The sequence below is a fragment of the Etheostoma spectabile genome, chromosome 7, assembly GCF_008692095.1.
Source record: "Etheostoma spectabile isolate EspeVRDwgs_2016 chromosome 7, UIUC_Espe_1.0, whole genome shotgun sequence".
In the NCBI taxonomy this organism is placed as follows: Eukaryota; Metazoa; Chordata; class Actinopteri; order Perciformes; family Percidae; genus Etheostoma; species Etheostoma spectabile.
Genome location: NC_045739.1, coordinates 16,772,525 through 16,772,741, shown reverse-complemented (window position 1 = coordinate 16,772,741; position 217 = coordinate 16,772,525). Strand labels below are relative to the sequence as shown.

Genomic DNA, 217 nt, shown 5'->3' with positions numbered 1-217 from the left:
ATTGTTATTAACACAGCTGTGTATTGTTAAGCATGAGAGGGAAACCTGTATTTGTACCTGTGTTTCCGCTGGTAACTCTGTTATTGCGGCGGCCACAGCAAAAAACACAGGAAGTGATTGAATGCAACTAAGTTCGTAGAGTAATAACGTGTGAGACAGAGCTTGCGGGACCTGGGCGAGAGATGGGACCCATGGCCAGAATATCATAGTTCATAAA

The 217-nt window shown here is 44.2% G+C and overlaps 1 protein-coding gene across 3 annotated transcripts in view; it reads left to right on the top strand.

The window, feature by feature from the left end:
• LOC116692009 (oxysterol-binding protein-related protein 2) overlaps window positions 1-217 on the top strand; it is a 32,275-nt gene that overhangs the window by 13,020 nt on the left and 19,038 nt on the right. The window lies entirely within an intron of this gene.